Source organism: Sus scrofa, chromosome 13 (genome assembly GCF_054392235.1).
Source record: "Sus scrofa isolate SSC_HxYL_T2T_F1_AM1 chromosome 13, Sscrofa_HxYL_maternal_Yorkshire_Landrace_v2.0, whole genome shotgun sequence".
Lineage (NCBI taxonomy): Eukaryota > Metazoa > Chordata > Mammalia > Artiodactyla > Suidae > Sus > Sus scrofa.
Genome location: NC_139395.1, coordinates 100,293,931 through 100,303,800, shown reverse-complemented (window position 1 = coordinate 100,303,800; position 9,870 = coordinate 100,293,931).

The following is a 9,870-nucleotide window of genomic DNA, read 5'->3' as shown; positions in this document are numbered from 1 at the left end:
AATAATAATAACAACAATGGCAGATTTCATCAGGATCACCGAGGAAATAAAAACAATAGGTATACATATGCTAATACAATATATTCTAATTATGTTATAACAAATAGCTATTATCAGTATGGACTAAAAAATATAGTGTCCTGAATATAGATCTTAGAGGATTATTACCCTGATAGAAATCATATTACTGTTAATTAACTCTAGAAAGCAATGTGCCCTCCATGGCATTAACTAATCAACTTAGTGATAAAAATGAGTAATTACAGCTGTTACATTAATGGGCCTTTAAATCCACAAAGAAGTCATTGTTACAGAATATTCTTTCAAATGTGATCCATGGTGCACAGGGATCAAAATATTACATGTGTGAAGAGTCATCCACTTTATAGCTCCATGAACTCTGAACAATAGGTCAGAACCAAGGCAGTCCTGTCTCAAAAAATCCTCTGTAGTCAGTATCACATTCACTGACATGAACAATGAATGGGATAAAGTAATTACATAAGACATATAAGGCACAACCTAAATAAATTCAGAGGGGGTAAAAAAACATGTGCCATTAGGGTCTAGAAAAATGTATTGTAGTAAAATAAAATTTAGTCAAAATCATAGATGTCATGCAAAATGCAGGAATACTAATATTGCAGAAAAGATATAATTATCTTTACTTCCTTTAAATTTTTCTTGCTATGAACCAGAAAGTATTGTAAATGTCTATCAGGTCATTGGAATTCTCATTACTAAATACAATCAATCACTGTATAGGGTGAAACCTAAACCTCTAACAGTGAAACTATGACAGTGACTGTTAAGAGTGAAGATGACAGAAAAGGCCATCACTTGCTGTTCTAGAATAAAATGAGCAAAGGAAGGTCAATATTGAGAGGGATATGGGGGCAATGATAGCTTAATAAATATTAAACAAACAAAAGGGAAATTTTAGTGCTCAAATACCTTCCAAAGAATAGAAATTATATGATGAATGGCTGTTAATTCTACAGATTCAGAATTAGAGGGAGCTCTATCTGAGCACTGAGGACTCTTTACACCTCACACTGTGAGTACGGCTAAAGCTAAGGTATATCATTTAACATGGAGAACATTATTGGAAAGAACATCACCATTTTGAAGAAACAAGATCAATAAACACATATACAAATTTATTTTTCTTTTAGTTACTCTGTTTCAAATTAAATTTTTCCTACTAAAAATTTATTTTTACTTTATCATTATTTTTTGTTTTTAATTTTAATAGAGGATAATTGACAATGTTGTATTGGTTTCAGGTGTACAGCAAAGCAAATCAGGAGTATATATATCATATCCATTTTTCCCCATATAGGTTATTACAGAATATTAAGTAGAGATCCCTGTGCTGTACAGAAGGTCCTTACTAGTTATCTACTTTTTATATAGCAGTGTGTGTATGTTAATCCTATCCCCCTAATTTATCCCTTCCCCTCACAGTTTCGCCTTGGTAACCATAAATTTGATTACAAAATCTATAAGTTTCTGTTTCATAAATAAGTTCTTCTGTATCATTTTATTAGATTCCACTTATAAGTGATATCATATATTTGCCTTTCTCTGTGTGACTTACTTCACTTAGTATGACAATCTGGTCCATCGATGTTGCCGCACATGACATTATTTCATTATTTTTTATAGTAGAGTCCCGAGTTTTTTATAGAGTTTTTTATAGTATACTTTATAGTAGAGTATATTATTATTATACAATAATAAGTTGTATTATTATTTTAAATAATCCTATAATTATTTCAGTTTAATGAATCTGAAATTTAACATCTTCAAAAGGACCTGTCCAAGACCCTAAGTAACTGTACAGTGTGACAACTTTTAAGGTAGGAAATGTACATGTTTCTATGAAAAAAGTGAAGTTGAAACTGCTTATATTCACATTCACCTAAATGTGGAGAAAAAGTACGAGGCCACGGGAGGTCTCAGAGAAGAGATGATACTTGAATTGATTTTGAAGGACACAGTATATTATTTGAGCTTGAAAGAAAAAGAAACACCATGAGCAAAAAGCGTAAAACTGAACTCAACATAAAAGCACAAAACTCAACAGAAAAGCATAAAACTGCAAAATCCATCTAGCTTGGTGATTAAAATATGGTCAGCCAGTTTTGTTAGTTCTCTAATCCTGTCCTTATATTGTCCATTTACTTTCCAGCTGTACCTGAGTCACTCCTGCCCAGGTCTTAAACTGATGCTCTATAAATATTAGCATCCCCTTAATGATGCCTTGTTGGAGTCTAGAATTAATGTAATTATCTCGCTTGCACTGTACGTATTGTTTCAAGTGCACTGACCCAGCCACATGTCTCCTGGGCAATGACTTTCTTACTGTTTCTCACCTGATCTATCCAGGTGTCATAGCTAGTCTTCTGCTTTTCTGCATGATTCCAGCGCCACTCAGATGTATTTCACCATGCCCCCTCATTTTCAAGAGACTGTTACTAATAGTTCCCTTTGAAACTGGTCATTTTCTGATAATTGGTTTACGACCTATTCTCTGATTTGTAATTACGACATAATTAACATGTTTAATTTAGAAGCAATGCTGTTCTTATAATTAACACTTTCTACATACAAATGAGAAACAATACTTTAATTGTGCAAACAGACAATTTTTTAGCTAATGTCCTTAAAACAATTTTATGAATGGCCTCTTCATTAAACTGCAGCTTGTTCCATAAATGTATTTATTATAACTCAGTGCTTGTACACATGCCATGTCTTCTGCCTGGAATAGCATTTGTCCTTCAGGATGACTTAAAGATCACCTTCTTTGTAAAGGGTCTCTTGACCAATCCCTAATGGATTCTCAGTCTTATTAAGGCATGTACTTCTCATTCATTAATTACAGAATTAATTAATAGAATTATCTTTACATGTATCTCCTTCACCATATTTTGAGCTCCTTGAGAGCAGGGACTCTATCATCTGCTTCCATGATGCCCTTCTTAGTATAGTATCCAATCCATAAGTGTTTAATATATATTCTTCAAATAAATATTGAATGAAATCAAAACTACTAAACTCAAAAGTGAATATAGATTTTGAGACAAATCCTGGCTCTGCTAAGAATATGATAACAAAGTGGGAAGATTCCTAGGCATGTATGGATGGACAGAAAACAAAAGATATAAAAGAGGTAAGAAAAGTCAAGGTAAGACAGTGCTTTACTGTATTAAATGCAGTAAAAAAATCCCCTAAGTACTTGATTTAATCTAAATAACGGGAAATAATTAGTTGAAATACATTTTTTCATTTCCTTTTGTTTGCTCTGCTTAGCATCATTCTGTAAATTTTCCCTGCAGAGAACAGAGTGAAGAGCACCATTCCTTTTAAAAGACTTAGAGCTCATATTGTACAAAGTACTAAATACAGAACAGTTATTATAATAAATGCAGTATATCTGTATTCCTACTGCACCCAAGTGCATATTTACATTATAATTGAATATGTATTTGTTGTATGAAAATCTGTTTGCTGAGACTACAGAATATCTGAAAGAATACTTTTCTAATAGAATATTTTGCACTTCAGTCCTTGTCATAACCAAGGATAATGTAAAAAATCCATCAGAGCTTTCAAAACTATGGTCAAGAAATATAATATGTCGCTTTTAGCTTAATCCATGGCATTGATCAACATCTGGAATTTCTAAATGGGAAATTAAGTACATTTCTAAAATGGACTCTTAAAGTACTAACTAAATTTTAGTTCAGATACCTAAAGTAATGGTTAAATAATTTATGTGATTTTGTTTCTTTTTTAATATATTACCTTTATGTTGTTATTCACAAAAACATTCATATTCTGGTTAAAAATGGCAAAAACCCTTCAATCCACTAATTTATATTTTAAAAAATGGAGGGAAACTAAATCAATATATATGTATTTTTTTTGTCTTTTTTGTCTTTTTGTCTTGTAGGGCCATACCAGCAGCATATGGAGGTTCCCAGGCTAGGAGTTGAATTGGAGCTGTAGCCACCAGCCTGTGCCACAGCCACATCAACGTGGGATCTGAGCCATATCTGCAACCTGCACCACAGCTTACGGCAATGCCAGATCCTTAACCCACTGAACGAGGCCAGGAATCGAACTGACGTCCTCATGAATGCTGGTCAGGTTCATTAACCACTGAGCCACGACAGGAACTCCTAAATCAATATTTTTACAATATGAGAGTTTGGTGAGGAAAAGACATGTCTTTCTTAGTCCACAAATATAAAAGGAATTCAAATGTAGTAAATTTTCCCTGAATAATGGTTTTGTTATATGCAAAGTATAAACTATTTTGATAATAAAATTTTGATATTATTTTATATCTCATGAATTCAAACATAGTATTTAAAATAATGATTGGGTAACTGACAAGATGGGAACATTATGAAGAAGCAAAGGGTTTAGTGCAGAGATGAACTGCTCAAGCTGTGTCTTGATGAATCTAAGGTAACAGTCACTTGTTCAAATGGCAATATCTGTCAGTCTGAAGATCAGTTAGATGGCTAACACATGGAATGTGATTACAACAATGAGAGTGAAAACATACCATGGTGATTATCAGAGTGTGGAAAAAGAAGATATGTGGGCCAAGGATGGAATCAGATAAAAGCAATGTTTAATACATCATTCTCAAATACTTTCCATACTAATACACATGAGAAATGGCATTTGCACTTAAAACTCACTTCCAGATTTTACTGAAACTTTCCAAATATGTTTGGAGATATGAAGCACTATCCCAATTAATAATGGGTACAAGTAATGTCAATCTCTCTAGATAATGCCATAACTAAGTCAGTTCCAGATTGTATGTAATTCCTTGATATTGAGAAAAGCTGTACTCCTGAATACATTTCTAAAATAGCATGTGGGAATGCAAGCGAATGAGAAGAATGTCAAAATAGTACTCTGAAATTCTCTCCAATTTGCTTTTTAAGTTGATTATTTTTTTGCAGTATGGAAGATGATAATGAGGACTGTAAGACCTCACATCTCACTTCAAATACACTGATAAAATATTGAGTGCACATCTGTATAGACAACAAAATACATCCATATCAATGACTAAAAATATATTTATAGTAGTTTAAAGAAGATACTGAAAAAAAAAATCCTCAGGTGCCAAAAACAAAGAAATAGTTTAAAGCCAAACACAGATAATACACTAAACCAGAATAACATTAGAGAAGAGTTGGGGTGAGGTGGCAGAGTCAAAGCATTTTAAATCCAAATTTAATAGAGAAAGGCAATAGATGTAATAATAACTTTAAACTATTTTAGGTCAAAGAAGCTTTTAAATACTTAAAGGGAATTACTGTAGGAACCCAAATGAATACAATTTCAAAGCAGCAAGGGGCACAAGAATAAAAAAAGATGGTCAAATTATTAAAGAGGAGAGAAAGGGGGAAAAAAGAGCACAGTAAATAACATAAATGGTATAAACAGAACCAAATCAAGAGAGAAAAATAGAAAGAAATGGCATGGTATTGAAAAGCATAAAACAAGATGTCATAATAATTCCAAATCTGTCAGTAATCAGAATAGTGATAAATAAACTAAACTGCTAGTTATGACACAAGGACTTTCAGACTTCAATAAAAAGGTAACAAATATATAAATGTGTCACTACATAATTTTTTAAAAGTCATTAAAACATAACTAATAAGAAACACTAAAGGTAAAGAAATGATAAAATACATATCCTAGGGATCATAAAACACGAGAACGTGATAAAACTACTTTGATATAAGGAAAATAGATTTTATGGCAAAATGATTGTTATTCTTTAATAAGTATGTCATTACTCATTGATTAAAGGAACAAGAAATAAGATCCTGAACCTGCATGGGATAACAAACTATCATAAAATATAGATAAAATCAAAATAGCTGAATTACTAGGTAAAATTTTAAAAACCACAATCATAGCAGAAAAGTTGACCACTCTTTTAGAAGTTGATAGATCAAGTAGGAATTTAAGCCATACAGTGGAAAGAGACAGAAAAAAGAAAATTTCTACTCTTGATTAAATAAACACATAATGGTTGTAAAAGTCGGTATCATTTCACAAAGTTTAAGTAAATAAGAATCAGTAGTATACAACCCATATTCTTTGACTCAGTTAATAAAATAAAGGCGTTCCCATCATGGCTCAGTGAAATGAATCTGATTAGTATCTATGAGGACACAAGTTCAATCCCTGGCCCCACTCTGTGGGTTAATGGATGTGGCATTGCCATGAGCTGTTGTATAGGTCGCAGATGCAGCTGGGATCCCAAGTTGTTGCGGCTGTGGCATAAACCAGCAGCTGTAGCTCTGTTTCGACCCCTAGCCTGGGAACTTCCATGTGTGGCAGGTACAGCCCTAAAAAGCAAAAATAAATAAATAAATAAACAAATAAATAAATAAATAAATATAATAAAAATAAAATACAAATAAAAACTGAGATTTCTGCTTCTGACTCTGGTAATGAGGACTAAGGTAGATGTGGTAAGTGCTACAGACATAATCAAAAGAGCCACATCAAATTTAAAATCACATGGTTAAAGACAAGGGACAGCTGCTGACTCGAGCAAAACTTGAGGGAAAAAACTGTAGAAAAAGACAAACAACAAGATGCTAAGGAGATACCCTTCTAATGACTCAGAACATTTGGCTCTTCTGACTATAGGAGAGGCAACTGAAGACATACAAAAGAGGCCCAGACAAAAGGCCACTCCTGAGGTGAGGGAACCAGCAAGTTTGGGGCTATGTGGATTGTCAGATAACTAATTAGAGGACTGAGGAGTCAGACACCAACTCCATGGAGTCATATTTTTGAGGGCTGTTCCTAAGGCAGTGTTAATTCCCTGATACTTCTCACCTGGCACAGAATCCACAAAGGCCTTCTGCAAATCTGCTCAATTTTGCCCATGGGTATGGAGATGCAAATACTGGCAGTTAAAAATTAGTGTGACCTAAGCACAGTGTAAGTTTGAGGACATAAGGGAGGACCTTGACAGCATCTGCAACAATAACCAATACTCTTATAAGACTTAAATGCTCCAGTGTGTAAGTATGTATGAATCTATATCACATACTATATTCTTGTGGCACAGGAGCAGGGGATGAACAGGGAATGAGACAAACTGCCAGTCCTCAAGAAGTTCACTATGGTTGAGTCAGGCTTATGTATGATTAAATCAGGCTTGTACAGCCTGGTCCGTATTTATTTCTGAATTGAATGCCATCAACTCAACTATTTCTGGAAGAAATGCTGTGGCCAAACTCAGCCTCTGTGCACTGACTTCAGATTGAATCTCAGGGACAGAGTTTTGAGTGAAGAAGAATAGCTTTATTGCTTTGCTAGACAACGGGGGAGAGCAAGCTAATGCCTCTGAAAATTGTGTGTGCTGCCTGGGAGGATCTGATTAGGAGTTTTACAGCAATGGTTCAAGGACGGGGTTGCTGATAAGGATCCGGGTGTGTGCAGGGCCTCTATTCCTTTAATTTGGTCTCAGGGGTTCTCCTGAAGTGTTTCTGTGGTTAGCAAGGTTATCAAATTGTGACCTTCTCTCTGCAATGAAGAATGCTTCCTCAGGTAGTTAACATTTTCCATTTGTTAGGGGTTCTAGTTCTGCAGAAGAGCTCAAAGATTGTGTGTGTATTCCTTGAGGAGGACTCAGGACCCCCACCAAGGCTGCACTATTGTTTCTTGACTGCTCCTCCCTTGTTTCTGCATCTACTCCCTTCTCTGACTAGCAACTATTTGAACCTGCCCTTTGGAACTCAAAGAAGGTCATGGAGGCTGAAGCCTATTCCCTGCTAACAACAAATGAGGAACACAGGCTTCTGTGCCCAGGAGCCCCAGAGGGTCCTGCTTGGTTTCAATGCTAACAAGTCCTTTGATCAGATATATGATTCTCCTACAATGAGTAATTTATATGAAGGAAAATCTAAACTGTCAATATTTATATGCAAAGATGCTCAACTTTATCCACAATCAGAGAAATGCAAATTAAAATAGTTCACACCTATCATTCTAGCAATTAAAAAATGACGACAAACCAGTTGTGAATATTGAATGCTTACTAATAGATGTATTATGCTTGTTCATAGATTAATTCACTAGATCGTCAAAAACTCTATGAGCTAGAGATTATTATAATTCCCCTTTTATAGACAGGAAAACTGAGCCTCAGATAAGTCATGAGTAAGTGATGGAGCTAGAATTTAAACTTCTTTGGAATGCAACCTTCAGCATTTAATATCATCACTCTTTTTCCGGATAGAAATAACAGCAACAATAGTAAAATGGTTAAGCCTTAATCAGCTATTTTCCAGATATCACTCTAACCATTTTACACTTATTAAATCATGTAATAATCACAATAGCTCTATGAAGTAGGTATTGAGGATGAAGAATGTTGCCTGACAGTCCTGTAAACAATGAATGGTGGAGTTGTCAAGCCACTGCAGCTGCCCACCCAGATGATGCACCCTGAGGGAAATTCAGGATGAAGAAAAACAGTATACTGGCCCTGGATAGTTAAAATAAATATCTGCCATACTTTCACTGAGCTGAGACTTTCGTGTCGTTCCACATATAGAAAAGCACTAATCATTAATTGAGATGTTTGTTTTTAGTGATTAGCAGTATTCTTCAGTTGTTCAACTAGATTTCTTTTTTTCTTTCCAGCAAAAACACCTGGATATCCTGGTTCTTCCCTTATCTCTTCAGAACAGTTCCTCAGAGCTATCTGAGAGGCTGTCTCCCAGCTATCGTCTTCAGTCCTCAAATAAAACATAACTAGCAACTTTTAGGTTGTGCATTTTTCTTTACACTATTCTCATTTTAAGATGAGGAAATGAGGAACAGAGAAATTAAATTACTGCCCAATATTTTATTGCTAATAAATATCAGAGCCAAGATTGAATGCCAAGGCACATGCTCTTAATCACTATCTATCATATCAGTGTAGATGGAGGAAAGTGGCCACTGTAGATACTATAGGAGGTAGCATACTACATGCAACCACTATGGAAAATATTTTGGCAATATCTAATAAACTTGACAGTGTTCATACACTATGACACAGAAATCCCTCATCAGTATACATTAATTTGTTTTTACACATTTGCACAAGAACTTCCCAGGATGTTTGTTGAAAAACTTTTTACAATAGTTACAAATTTGAAATAACTTCAGTATTTTCAGAAAGAGAAGAATAAATGAAATAATACATTGCATAGTTGTTAAAAGCAATAGCCAAATTTACCTATTTCAACAGGGTTAAATCTTGTTAAAATGGATTGAATAAAAATATAAACTAAAGAAGGATAGATATAGGGTATATAAACATTATAAAAGTGCATGTTGGGTAGGAAGAATGTTTCTTCTACCCTTCTAAATTCTTCTGGCTGGTCTAAGAATTAAGTTGATGTGAGATAGATTAAGAAAATCAAACCAAAGTTTGATAATATATATACATGAAAGAGACCCAGGAAAACTGGATAATTCACCAGAATAGCCTTAAATATCATCTTACGTGAAAGAAGAGGATGTTGGGGTAGTGATTTCGGACTTCTGTGGGAAGGAAGGCAATTCATAGGGAGATAAAAAGCAAATGTTTGTTTACCAAATTTTTGCTAGGCTGTGCAGAGATAATAGGAGCTGAGTGGACCCTGACAGATCTCTAGGTCCTGCCCAGTTCCCCCACCACAACTTCGTCCATATTCTTAGCAGAGATTTCTGGTGGCAGCTCTATTCTAGGAATAGGTTCTTTACGTAAATTCTTTAAGCAGCTAAGGGAGAGGTAAAAAAGAAAAACTTTCTGAGTGTTTTGTTTCTTAAATA